Below are 14,522 nucleotides of genomic sequence, written 5' to 3'. Positions count from 1 at the left end.
TCCTGGACAAAGCATCACCTGAGGTTATCGAAAAAATTTACAATGATTTTACTGAACGTGAGTTGGTGGAAAAAGGGCAGAATACTGCCAGAGCTCTTTCGTGTCACACTATTAGCTTATACACGAAGGCTATAGGCAACGTGGTAACCCTCGATAGCCTTGAAGGTTTGAGGAGAGGTATTAAAAATGACCCCATAATTCACGAAAGTATGGCTGATTTAGGTATCCTCGTCTATACAGCGTTCGGAAAATTCTTAGCGCCGCTGTTGGTGGTTGCGCATACGATTAATCACACAAAACTTTCACAGTCCATTGATGAAAAGGAAGAAGTAGAGAAAGAAAAGAATGTTTGACGAATTGGAAACAAGGCTTTTCGAAGAGATTGTCATTCCACCCCCCGGAACTTGGAGACATAAGAGGAAATGTTTAAACCCGACTACGGCAAATGTATATAGACACATCTTCCCACATCCTAGGCATTGGGTTGAGCATTTCGGATGTGGATATTGGAGACGTTACTATTGACCCCAGCGATGGCGAGTGTATGGCCAGCGTGTATTTTACATTGAAACATGTTATTCCCAAACTGGGTCAAATCATATCACGCACCAAGGTGCAAAATTCTAATCCAGAGGTTATCTCATTTGATAATTCAGACTATAAAATAGCAATCCGGTTTAATGGTGACGATGATGAATATGAGATTACACTATGCCAGTACGTGGATCATGGCTGCTGTCTTCCATCAGATTTGTATGGGTTGCCACAGGTCCCTCGTGGTTAGGAAAGTGATTTTATAAGCCCTATGGTTTATAAAGAAATTAGTGAAGAACCTAATCAAGTAATCACCAAGAAAAATGAAGGTCGTGTTGCTGCTGGTAAGAGACTTGCTGAGTGGAATTGCAGGAATAAGATTGACTTGAAAAAGAACATGGGTAAAAGTACTTCCCAAGAGAGTCAGGTTCCTGCAACATGTCCCTCCAAGTCCATAGGTAGTGGAATATACATTGGTGGAAGCCTACTCGCGATCGCACGTATCGGGGGTGTGATATATTTTACTCGTAAAAAATCCGCGAGTACCCAGCAGATTGCACCAGCGGTTCAACAAAAACCTCCAATCAGCCACGAGATTGACATTTTTCACATGCGATAGGGTATAATATAAATGAGCGGCAAAGAATATCAGAAGGAAGTTGTTGATAGCCTATGAGAGTCTGTCAGACCAGTTTCATATACAACCGTCTTGGCGCTGGGTGCCAAAAAAGCAGTAGGCGTTTCTCGACCAGGTGCGAAGATGGATCTGGAGGATGGGCTTAAGCTCGCTGGGTGCGATCTTATTTGACGATTACGCAATAAAACAAGGCTGGTATAAGCGTTCGATGATGCCACCTAAGTAAGCGCCCACAGGTTCATATTTGGTAATAACAAACATGAATGTTGTTAAAGATCCATGCACTACAATTTTTACCAGACCGACGAGCTGCGGCAAGACCCAACGTGTCCTCGATCTTTTAGAAAATGAGTACAAGGGTCATTTTCACAATATAATGATACTCTGCCCCACCATTCGCTGGAACAAGACTTACTTGGAAAGATCTTCACTTTGGAGAGATCCATATGTATTCCTTATTGATCCAAGAGATCAACTCTTTTACTGGATAGAACAACTATCGAGGCTTTTAGCAGGTGAGGAAAGCCTATTCATTATAGATGATATGACAGCCGACGAGAGTATGGATAAGAAGCGTCAACCCTTGCTCGAGTTAGCTATCAGCGGGAGACATCGAAAGCACAGTCTCTGGCTGCTAACGCAGTCTTATACTGCCCTACCCAAGAATCTCCGCCGACAGAAAAAGCAGTTGTTCATGTGGTATCCCTCGGAGCGCTCTGATATGAAAATTATTGATAAAGAAACGAATCTTATAGAGGATTGGGAATTGATTAAGAACAGCTTGAAAAAATCCAAACATGCCTGTCTCTGGATCAGGCTTGAGCACCCTCGGACTTGGAAAATTTTGGAGTGACGTGGGTGTACATACACTTGAAATTTGTAGCCTTGACTTTCAACTAAAAATAAATGACTTCAATCAACAGATTACATGAGGAAAAGTGGGAATTGGAAAATCAGCTGGCTGCCTGCCACCAAGAAATGGATCGGATACCCTACCTTGAATCTCAATTGGAGGCTCTTGACGAAGAGCTTCGTGATGCATTAGAAAGGGAAAGGAATAATAAGTATTTTTTCATATCTGTCCTAATGATCACCCTGGTTGGGCTATGTCATATTAAATAAAAAATGTCTTGTCTTGTTGAATTTAACACATTACCTGCTGGAGCTATTGAAATTCTATTCGATGATCAAGGTAAACCCATGTTCAAGCGTTCTGATTTGGGAAGGTTCTTGGGTATTGCTAATATTGCAGAGTCATATCGAGATATTCCAATCATTTCACGTAATGATATAGGGTTGGTTGAAACCCCTTGGAAAAACTAAAAATCCTTATGATACCTTCATGACATTGAATGCTGCTCTTGAGATTTGTGCGCGTTCAAGAAAACCAAGGGCTATTGAGGTCATGAAATATTTGGCGCTAAAAGGTATTGAAAAATTAGAGGAGGCCATTGAGGAGAGGGATATGGCTATGGCGATGCTTAACGATGATCTTCAAGAAAGAGAGAAGCAGCTCGATCTACGAACATTGGAAACTGTGGGACTCCGTCAGAGATACGTACCATATGCCAATGATGCGGGCAAGGATAATGCTATTATGATTTTTCGCAAACATACAACACCGGAAAACGATAAGTATCACCATCTTCCGTATTACTGCGCACGCGTTTAAAGACGTGGTATTTTAAAGAAAAGACGATGGATCAGGCTTCAATATCCTGAGTCTGAAGAAATGGTTGTTATAGATAATGCAAATGGGATGCACGCGTTTAATAGGTTCGAAGAGGAAGGACATATGGAGCGATACATATGCCATTTTAGGTTGATTGATCTTACCCGCGATGATTTGTATGACCTTGGTGATCCGGCATTAGAAGATTAGAGACGCGTGGTCTTGTGTGTTCATAACACACAAAAAAAAATCGAGAAATTTACCATTCTTTCACATGCTCCGGAGGTATTTCAACATCCTCTGGAATCAACATTAATTCTTCCGCCACAAAACTTCGATCAGGTCCATCTGCCAAATAGTATAACAACCTCATACCTGTCATTATATGGTCGAGTCTATATGTTTTCTTGCTCCACCACGCATGGGAGCATGGTGTGACTATACAGTTCCGTAGGCTCACCTTCAATAGTGATGCTAATTTTCTCGATCTTTGGGTTATAGAAGACCTCGTTGACCCCGCTATAGGCTTTCACTTTCCCCGGGTCTACAAACAACAGTAGGACGCCTTTCAGAGACTTGGCAGGAGTGTCGATCTAGAGGTTGTAGGAGGTGTCGGCCTTTTTTATGGTCACTACTTTACTGCGGAGGATCCTTTCATACGGCATGGCTAAACGGCTATATCGAGACATCATCGCAGAGGCCAGGTCTTCATTGACCACCTTGTCAAATTCAAGGCAGATATTGCTGATCTTGTAGGAGGAATCCGCGGCCTTTGCCGCTGTGCTTCCAGATGCTGCTGTACCAGCATCTTTAATTATATCGCTGTGCTGTGCGAAGTGCAGTACGAACTGCAATCTGTCGTGTAAGCCTGCTTGATAGAAGGGTAAGTCTCTAGTGAGTTCGAACATTTTGCCAATAGGGATAGCAAAAGTATTTCCATACGCTGCCACGATCGCCTTTTCCTCGTCATTTCCTACGTGATCGCTGGCTTTAGGTTGTTCTCTCGGTCATACTTTGGGATCCATAGATCCCGATATACTGCCAAGGTGTTGTAGTCAGAGATATTTTGCACTTCATGGCCGTTAAGGCTTATGCGAAGGTTTTGAACCAGAGCCTTACCGATATTGCTAACGATGGTACGTTTGGTGTTTGTACCAGTCAATTCCAAGTCAAAAAGCAACTTGATTGAGCCGGGGAAAATCACATCACTTTTTCCTAAATTAGGAATATCAACGTAGAAATCTTCATTCTGGTTAATTGTGCTTGGCATATGGCTGATCTTCACCCTTTGGCGTTTGCCTTTCATACCGAGCATCGTCTTGATCTCTTTGTTAGGATCTAATTTTGTTCCAAAAGACATCTTTATTTATACAGGTACATGGGTTGAAATAAATACCTATAAATCCAACATATGAACCAGATTTTACGCCGGAGGAAGATATAGAAGACGAACCTGAGGAGTTCAGCACCGAGAGTGAAATTCTTAGGCCTGAGGATATTCCCACTACATTCTCAACACCTTCACGAGGTGGCCTCACTTACACAACTGCAAGGCATGAACTACTAACATCAAAGGTTGATAGCCTTTACGAAGCCATTGGTGAGAAGCTCGGCCAACCACTCGCGAGACATTATGATGGCTTTGAAATGGATGGTAATAAGCTTACCTACGATGGTGTAGAGCTCACGAAACAAAATGGTGAAATTAGAAAAGCTTCCGCGATAGTGAGGGATCTAGGCGTGGGACGATTGCGTGCCTTAGGTTTTGCCGACTATATTACACCACATAAGGGTAGTAAAGCAGCGGCTCAAAACCTCTTTAATAATATTGATACCATCGAGGCCAACCCCGGAGACATCGAGATGTTGCCGCTGCTCGATAATATAATAGATGAAACGAAGAGCCTTATGGAGGATACTTCCTTTACCGAAGCCTTCGATGAACGCGAAAGACGGAAGCTTCATCTCTTTGTTAAAACGCTCCAAGACGACTTGAATAACGTGAAAAGTAAAATGATCTACTACGATGGCGAGCTTTCAAAGGCAGAGGACAAGATCAAGAGGCTTGATGCGAAAAAGGCTGGGTCCGACGTATCAGAGGATCAAAAAAAAATTTGGGATAAGGACCTCGATAAGGCTAAAGAAGATCGGGAAAAGCTAAAAGATTATCGAAAGGCGATAATAGAAGAACATGGTCTCTCTGGAATCAATACCAAGCTCAAGGCGATTAAAGATACACTCATGAAGATAGCTGAGGACGACACATCGCTAAGGGAGAAGCTGACCATTCTCTTCAAAGAGCAGGGGATCACTATCGCTAGTATCGTATCAGCTGTTGGTCTGCTTATATCCACCTTGGTCCTAGCACTCACAGGAGGTAGTGGGGCAGCAGCAGGTGGAGGTAGTGGCGGTACCAAAGGTTTCGTGCAAAAGCAGCTGGAAAGGCTCGGAAAATTCCTTAAATATCTAGCAGGGAAGGCAGGTGCTGCTCTGCCGGGGATAATTGGTACGATCGTATCATTATTCTTCCGGGTAGCCGCTAAAGTCGTGGAATTTATGGCGAGGAACTTGTACATGGCCATAGCAGGTGCTGTAGGTATCGTGGTGGCTTATGCAGGAAACAGAAGAAGTGGGAAGAGATCGTAGATTATTCTGGTAAACCACCTAACTTACCAGATGACAATATTAATGTTTCATCCATATATAGGTGGTATTTAGCAATATCCTCACAGTGATAATAGTAGCCTTAGTTTCTTCATGAACAGCAGCTTCCTTGGAGGATGGTGGATCGAGGGGTATATCATGTACTTTTGGTATATTATGTACCTGCTTCCTTGGTACAACAGCATGCGGAGCGTTAATAATGGGATTGATACCAATCTTGGAATGGTCCTGACTGATCAGGATCTTGTTGTTAAATCCAGCCACATTTCCAATCCTCAGTGACATATCGCTTGGGGTGATGTAGACGTCATGGGCAACAATTTAGTCGACCTTGCTTCGTGCATATTTGAGTACGTTCTCGAATTCACTAATCTCTCTACCTGTATTTGTAGGTCTAATCACCAGCTGTTCAAAGGTCGTCAAGTAAAGCCGTTAGGCATCGATATAACTGCCTTGATTACCGATAATTCCTGATCGCGCATTGCCTTGGGACTCCAAAATCAAATACGCGTAGCATCGTACACTTTGCGATAACTTTTCAATGCCAATACGTGTAAGACCCTGACTATTTTCAATTATCCACCTACTCCATGAATTTTCATTAAAATATGAACGCCCACTGCCAGGAAAATCTTTACGTTTGGCTTGCCACAAACTGAAAATACTCTCATTTTTCCATTCTTGCTCACTACCAGATACTCCAAATTCACGTGCCAATGCTTGAAGCTTTTGATTATTGAAGGGGTTATTCAAAAGATTAAAGCGGGAAGAGTTAGGCAACAATACCTCAAGCTCTTCGAGGATCTTCCGAATTTGGAAGTATATATGGAATCGGTAAACGGCGCGCACGAGCGGTAAAGGAGAATTAAAGTGCTGCATTGATATCCCACAAGCCGATGTAGCGCAAAATACCGCAAAATTCAATTGCGTAGACCAAATGTTAAATGGATTAGTCCTCCATTTATCAACCGGGAGGTTACTATGGAACACGTAGAATACGAAAATATCAGGGAATTTTACTTTGAATGAGGACCCCTTCGTGTCTATTACTATATCCTGCACTATGAGATCCGAGCCTTTAAGCCGTTCCAAATACCTGCCATGAGTAGAGGCATACTTTGCCAGTGGGTTGCACGAGTAAATATTCATTCTTTCTTAAAGAAAGATGCGACAGTTATTCATAATGAATATTGACAAGCCTACAAAATTTGATGACTACCTAGGGCAGGATCAGCATTAGGCCTACTAGGTTGAATCTCTACAGCAATAACGATTTTACCATCCGTAAGGTAGGATCTGATCAGTCGATTATTCGAATTGAAATAATGAATGGGTTGTACAAGATCGAGGATTTAGCGAGTATCGTCAACATTCAGGCAGGGGATAAGATTAAGCTGTTTGTTCTGAAAAATGGACTCTGCAGGCTCCGTGTCAATGACGGGTACACGGTGGTGATTCATCGACAACTGCAAGAGCTCTTGGGTCTACCCTACAATCCCAGTAAAAAATACTATATAAAGGGTGACTACGATTCATTCTACAAGACTGACGTATACCAGCGACTGAGGCTTGTTTGCCCTCAGTTAGATGAGGATGATTGCTTGCTGGATGGTAAAAAATCCAGGATAATGGCCATCCTACCGACCAAGCAGGTAGGTGCTTGGGTAGACATGTTATCGTGGAGTTTTGATAACCCCGTGTACTTACCTTTGAAAGGTGCAACAGACCGTCTAGAGTTTATGCTGACGGATGAGCATCACCACGATAAGAATGTTTCATTCATGGGTATAACCATGCACTTGCGCATAGAATAAATGACAGATATTACAAAGCTTTATCCGAGCCTACCACCGAGCGTACCAGATCAAGAAAATGAGGGGCATGTGTATCGATTGAAGAAAATAGAGGAAATAGAACAGTTTCTGCGAAACGAAGTTAAGCTACGTGAAAAACTCGCTAAAAAATTTGGAATGCATGGAACTTGGATACACTACATGGATCACGGGCTATTAGCGATAAGCGTGATCACCTCAGGCGTAGGGATAGGGAGCATGCTCAGTGGGATAGGAGTTCCTCTGGCGGTAGCAATGGGAGGAATCGCGATCACTGTAGGGTTGGGGCCGCGATGAGGCGAGGGCTGAATTATTAAAAAACTTGCAATCTGCGCAATATGCAAGCACTACCTAGATGATCCACCTAAATATTCATAATTTTAATGTTTTGTACAAAACATTAAAATTGCTCCCTCCATTTATGATTAACCTCCTTCCACACTTGCATCTATCACATTGATCAAGAGCAATTCCGCATTCATTGCAATACTCAGTCATTTATTTTTAAAGGCTTCGGGTAACTGGCAATTATGTACTCATATTCTGTATAATAGCATATATAGTAAATATGATATTGCGCATGCGTTGATGACGTCATATATTTCTGGTATATATTATTATGTGTTGGTTATTGGCATTTAATATTATTATTTGTTGGTGATTGGCAGATGACGTCATGTATTTCTGATATATATTATTATATGTTGGTTATTGGCATATTCATATTATTTTGTGTTGGTTCATAACAGATGACTTCGGGAATTTCCCAATGTGTGCGTGCGCTGTCCTAGAACGAACATATTCTAATCTCTTCTATTACCACATGCGTCGTATTCTGGCAAGAATGAAGGTGCCCATGCGGTATAACGACGGTTTTTTTCAGTACAAAAATCCCTACTTAACCTCTGGATATGCACAAGTGTGTCGTGAATACGGTGCAGATCCTAATAGTCTATACAAGTTCAAAGCAGTCATGTCGTCATTGACCTATGGTAGATGGTGGCCTCAAGCTGCTGGTGATTAGGCTAAGTTCATTATCCCCACAAGTCATGGCCTAACATCAGAAGGTTTGACCAAGCTAAGCAAGAGTATTCGCGTCTATGTAGTTTTGTTGCTGGGGTCGCAGGCAGCGGCCAAGGCATCCTTAATCGCGTCTGGTGGCGACAACTACACGGCGAGGCAAATCTTACTGCAAAAATTTGAGGCCATGGTACAACGTCAGGAGAATGTAGGGCATGACATCACAAAATTTCAGGTGTTGCAATATGCCCAAACTCCGGTAAACTTTACGGTTATGCCAAGCGTATACATGCTGCCCTCTGATATGAACTTGCGTATAGGCAAAATTGAGGAGTATAATAACAACATCCTAATAGCACCTGCTAACGTAAGTGTTGGGGTCCAGCTTGACGTGAATAACAAGCCTATTGTTAGGCATGCGGCAGCTGCACCCCCAGGCATACTATCAAAATACCTATACATACTACACCCCCTAAGCATACTATCAAAACACCTATACATACTACACCCCCTAAGCATACTATCAAAACACCTATACATACTACACCCCCCAACCATACCGAGCATACCATCATGTGGCAGATATCAAACCACCTCCCAAGCATGCCATACCTACCAAACATACCATTCCCCCTATACATACTAGTTAATATTAGACCTATTTCTTCTTTCCAACATATAGCACGCAAACCCAGCAGCAGCCGCGATGGCCGTGTAAAGGTGCTTGGCTTCATATTTCACACCGGTTGCCGCTACCTTGAGAAAGAAGGTGACAACTGTACCAATAATCCCGGGTAATGCAGCACCTGCCTTATCCTTCAATATCACTCTCAAGATCAGCGATTTCCTTATCCCTTTTGATCCCGGCTTTCTGCTTCTTGAGTTCTTCTTTCAAGCTATTCTCTTTTGTTCTGATCTTGTTATCGTACGAGATCATACCCCCCTTCAATTTTTAATGTTATCCTGTAGGTTTTTAATTTCGAGCTTTATCTTTCTCATATCAATGTCCTCGATGACAGCGTCGTGGGTGCCAACGAACAAAGTATCAACAGATCCCTGTACATCATGTGCAAAATTTTGAATACTGTCTATTGTTTTCATCTGGATTATCTCACCCTCCTCCTTCTCTTTACCCCCTCCTTCTCTTCACCCTTATTCAACACAAGTACATCAACTTCATTCATGGGGTTCTGGGCCACTTCCTTACTACCTTTGTTGGGTGTTTGATGCTCATCAAATCCAATGGCCTTTATACGCGTACTACCTAACCTCTCCCTGAGCTCTCCAATAGTTGGAAATGTACCATCCTGCAACGTGACTACTATTTCAGGTAAGGTTTTCTTCCCTGTCACAATCCTTTAAAATATGAGTTGGTCCCCCTCCTCCATCCTTAATCTGTCGTAATGTATCGCATTAGGCACCAGATCAAACGATCCATAAGATTCGTGTAGTGACTATTAACCTGAAAAAGTACGGCCCCGGGCGACTCCGTACCCAACCCCAATCGCTTACGTATATCCGACGGTTGTCCCGACGTTGGAGTCCCCGGCGTTCCAGGGAGTTGTTGTGTTTACTTTCCCGGCAGTCTCAAACTCTTATTTGACCTGACGCTGACGGGGAAAAACACGAAACGTACCATTGTCAGCAACATTGGCAAAAGTCTTATACGGGACTTACGCATTACCCTGAACGGCAACATGGTACACAACATTAGCGATTACAACCCCTTGGCAGTCTACAAGGACCTCTGGCTACCCAAATTCGATCGTGACAACAACCTCATCTTGGACGGCATTAATGCAAATGACGGAACCGTCCGGGCCTTACAAGTCAATGCTAGTGATCATGTCGGGACGGATGAAGAAAAGGTAATTGTTGCGGCGTATGGTAACACTTTCTGTATACCTTTGAGCAAGATGTTTGAGTTGGCAAGAGACCTGCCGTTTTATCAGTCGGGACTCCAGGACAGGTTACAGTTTGTCAGACATTTCGGTTCTTACAGTGATGTGATCAAAGGTGGAGGGACAGCAGCCCCGGGAAGTACGGCAGCCAAGGCAGCCGATGCTGCGTACAAGATTACCAACATCAAGCTGGAGTTTGACAAAATTACTCATGAAGGTCTCGCGAGTGCTATGATGTCCTCGTATAACCGTCTCGCTTTGCCCTATGAAAGAATCCGGAGGAGCAAGGTGGTGACCATGAAAAAAGCTGATACCAGTTATAACCTCCTAATCGATACCCCTGCAAAGAGTCTCAAAGGTGTCTTGCTACTCTTTATAGACCCTGGGAAAGTGAAACCGTATGCTGGAGTCAATGAGGTGTTCTATAGCCCCAAGATTGAGAAGATAAGCGTCATGGTGGAAGGGGAACCCAATGGATAATACTCTCATGCCATGCTTCCCAAGAATCATTTCGAACAAGTAGTGAACCTTTTCGGTAGTCATGACTCTAACGTGACCATAGGCCAATTCTTCAATAAACGGTATGCGCTGTTTTTAGACTTCAGAGCCTCTCCTGGTGATACCTTACACGGTAGTGGTAGACCCGTACAACTTCTGAGTTACGGCATTAGCCTCCATATGACTAAAAAAACCGACGGAACCGGGTGTTTTAGATGCTATGTTTACCTGCTTCAAGACGCACAATTGAACATACCTGATGGTAGGTTTCACTCGGTGGAGTACTAATAAAACAACATGGCAACGATTGCTGTCATCGTAGCAGGTGCTGCTATCAACGCATTAGCCTTTAGCGGTACAAACTTCTTGTTTTCTAAGCTTTTGGGGGCATAACAAGGCCTAGAGAAGACGTCATGACGAGGCCATGGAAAAGCTCCAAGATGCCCAGGCTCAATGGGTACAGGACAGACAGGTTAAATTGGACTGCTTTAATAAGCAAAGGGAATTGCAAATAAAGGCCGGTAACAGCCTAAGGGAGTTTAAAGAGATATGTACCAGTATTATATAGCTTCAAACAAAAAGGCGCCGGAATTGTCCGATTTTTACACACCCTCCAAGTAGCAAAAATATGGGGAACTCATGTTCATTGTTGAATCACTTTCCCTGCTAGGTTTCGTGGCATACAAGTATCTATAAGAATGGTTTTTGACATATAATAAACATGTCAAAAGCATCACATATTGTTACCGAACAAGAAGCGGAAAAGTTAAGCAATATCTACTACATGCCAGAACATCTGTGGACTAGGCGAAAAGCTATCAAGTTGCTCGCTTCAGAAGCTGGTCTATCCAAAAAGAAGGTCACCCACTGGCTATCCAGGCAGCTGCTCTGGCTACGACAACATCAAGGGCCCTAAAAATATCGACTACCCTCATTTCATCATTACAAAGCCCAGTCAGATGCATCAGTTTGATCTGTTGTATATGCTACATGATAAGCTGTATGGTAGCACCTACAGGTACATTCTGACAGGCATTGACGTGGTCTCAAGCTACAAGGTAGCTAGACCTCTACGTACCAAAAAGGCCAGCGAAGTCGCAGACATGATCAAATACATCTACAAAGCAGGACATTTAGGATACCCTAAAACTTTTCAGTGTGAAAATGGTTCTGAATTCAAGTTAGATGTAACGAAGTTGCTGGAGGACAAGGAGGTCGAAATTAGAGCGCTACCACAAAATATCACCATACGTTTACGGTCTTTTTTTAGAATCGTACAACAAGGTTCTTGCCGAAAGGCTCTTTAAACCTCAAGATGCGCAAGATGTGGTTTCTAACGAGATTAGCAGTATATGGGTGAAAAACCTGTATACCATGGTGAAAAGTCTCAATAATACCAAGACTGCCATGATCGGTATGAGGCCCACCAAGGCGATCAAACTCGATGAGGTACCGCTTGCGAAAAGCGATGAATACCCAGAGGAAAAACCCTTACCTGACGACGTGTTGTATTTTTATTTGCTACAACCAGGAGAGGAGCACGGTGAATCAAAAAGACGTGCAACGGATGCTTTCTGGAGTAGGAAAATGTATAGGTTGGATAGGGTAGTAGCAGGCAGTTGTGTTTTGTACTATTTAAAAGACGGGCCTGATTGTAGCTTCGTGTCAGAAGAGTTGATGCTTATTGCTGAAGATGTTCAGATACCTCCAGAACATGTTAAGGAGTGGTAATAGCTCTCGAGTCCAACTGGGGTAGGGTGGCACCCCCATCACTCTTGCCGATAATTTTCACTACCCGCAAGAGTAGTGAAAATTGTGTTTGGTTGAGTGTACACCTTGGAGACCGGCGTCTACCTAATTCTCCAGTGCCGGAATGCCCAAATCGTACAGGTCATCCTGGGTAAGGTGGATAAGATCAAAATGATTCCTGAAACGTTCTACATGCCCATCCTTTTCAAAACGATTACAGGCGTGTATGCCATTGGGGTTGTCGATGACAACAATCTCCTCCGCCCCCAAGTAGTTATCCTTGAACCATGATCTCTTCTTGCTAATATTGCGTCTCTGAACACGTGTGCAATAATAGGGAAGATAATGGTATCCGTCGTCATACTATGAGGTATGTTTACGATTTATAATGATGACGTTGTCTTTTTCGGAGTCCTGGGAATTGGGTATAGGTCTTTCCCGAAGCCTCGTATTTTCCTGGGTCTATACTTCGAGTTCGTACCCAAGCTCCACAAGTTGTTCATTACTGGAATCAAGATCATTCTCGAGAATGGCAATGTCTATATTCCTGTCCTATAGACCCTGACGCTGCCCCTTGAGTTCATCCTGTAATTTTTTCACACCTGCCCTGGCCAGCCATTTGATGACCCCTACAGCGTTTGGTTTCCTGGAACAGCGAACGGTCTCTAATGCGCTTTCAAGTGTGACAAAGACGTCATGCCCATTTTCCACCTTTCCAAGTGGGCCTATGGGATGGGCCCCCCTTCGACCCTACTATTTCAGACTTGGAGATAGGAACGTTGAATGTATCTTTATATTTTTAACATTTTCAATACCCAGGAAACTTCCCAAATCGGCGCGTTTAAACATAGGTTAATCCTGGTTGTTCGACAGGGTCTCGATTGCTCCTGCGTTAAACATAACTTGCGACGACGTCTTTCTATATATCAATGCTCAGCCAGAGGTTTTCATCGTGGTCACTCAAGGATTTCCCAAGTTCTTAGATGTTCCAACCTCACGTACAAGCATGCATGCTTTGATATTTCAGCTCAGCCTTGATATCATCCCTGTCGGGGATCAATTTGTCTCTTCGTCAATCATGTTCATATCTAAACGCTCGTGGGGGTAGAAGGCAAACAACTGCTTTTTCTGCCTCCTGAGGCCCTTGGGGAGACCTGTATACGATTGGGTTAAGAGCCACAGGCTGTGCCTCCTTTGCCGCTCTGAAATAGCGAATTCAAGTAGGGGTTGTTGACGCTTATCGAGGCTCTCGTCAGATATCATGTCGTCGACTATGAAGAAACTCTCCTCACCTGCCACCAATGAGGAAAAATTCGCTATTCATTCAAACATCTCATTTCCAGGGTCTATAAAGAACACGTAATTATCCTTCAAGAGCGATAACCTCTATAAATAGGTGGTATGCCACCGTATAGTAGAGCACAGTATCACTATATTATGATAGTGCTTTTTATACTCATTCTCGAGCAAATCCAGGACACGTTGCATCTTGGCACAACTTATGGTCCTGTGAAGTTTGCTCTATGCGGTTCCTTCGCAGTGTCTATTATTTATTGATTGCCCCATTTTTTGGAATGGATTTTCGGGTATATCGCAGCGCAGGCAGAACAAATCCAGACACCACCATGATTATTCACCAAACAGCCACGGCAGGCAGGACAGAGCTTGGTATTTCGAGTCTTATATTTGAGGGGTAGCGGAGGATATGTTATTTTTCCTTGTAGACATTGCAGTACCTTGCGGTACTTTTTAACAAGCCTCACCTTCTCCAGGCTGGCAGACTCGGGTGGTGATCCGATTAGTTCAGCGTACTTGGCTATAATATCGTAGGTGAATAGGGTGTAAAAAAGTAGGCAGTCTTCATCCTGTTTAAACCCTCTAATTTTCCTGTCAATATTAAGAGGATTTACTTCGTACTCAATATCACGGTCTTTGCATTTGGCACCCCGCTTTCCTTTCGCTTTATCTAGGCAGCCAATGCAACTCTTCGTTCGACTATTTCCCCTAATCCTGAA

The 14,522-nt window shown here is 43.2% G+C and overlaps 1 protein-coding gene across 1 annotated transcript in view; it reads right to left on the bottom strand.

The window, feature by feature from the left end:
• The window catches only part of LOC130635502 (uncharacterized), a 99,798-nt gene that overhangs the window by 78,899 nt on the left and 6,377 nt on the right, over window positions 1-14,522 (bottom strand). The gene's annotated exons all lie outside the window — the stretch shown is intronic.

The sequence above is a fragment of the Hydractinia symbiolongicarpus genome, chromosome 3 (genome assembly GCF_029227915.1).
Source record: "Hydractinia symbiolongicarpus strain clone_291-10 chromosome 3, HSymV2.1, whole genome shotgun sequence".
In the NCBI taxonomy this organism is placed as follows: Eukaryota; Metazoa; Cnidaria; class Hydrozoa; order Anthoathecata; family Hydractiniidae; genus Hydractinia; species Hydractinia symbiolongicarpus.
This window is presented reverse-complemented; position numbering and strand designations above follow the sequence as displayed.